This window comes from Patiria miniata, unplaced genomic scaffold, assembly GCF_015706575.1.
Source record: "Patiria miniata isolate m_02_andy unplaced genomic scaffold, ASM1570657v1 HiC_scaffold_28, whole genome shotgun sequence".
In the NCBI taxonomy this organism is placed as follows: domain Eukaryota; kingdom Metazoa; phylum Echinodermata; class Asteroidea; order Valvatida; family Asterinidae; genus Patiria; species Patiria miniata.
This window is the reverse complement of record NW_024037067.1, coordinates 8,595,074-8,595,353: the sequence shown is the minus strand read 5'-3', so window position 1 is coordinate 8,595,353 and position 280 is coordinate 8,595,074.

The following is a 280-nucleotide window of genomic DNA, read 5'->3' as shown; positions in this document are numbered from 1 at the left end:
GTTGGCATCAAGCGGAAAAGTAATACTCATGTCACAAAACTTAGAAATCGTGTAATTCTTATGGAACAGGCGGCATCTCGACACAAAATAAGTGCAGCCATGCTCATGTCACCCACGACGCGACGATGATTCCACGGCATAGACAGGCATGTGACTTCTTTAACAATGGCGTTTAAGTGTGTTGATAACAATCAAACGACCTTCCACGGCGACATCTATTCATTCAGCCATTTTTGCTGCACCCTGATAGGCTACACAATGTAATAAGAATCTTCATGCA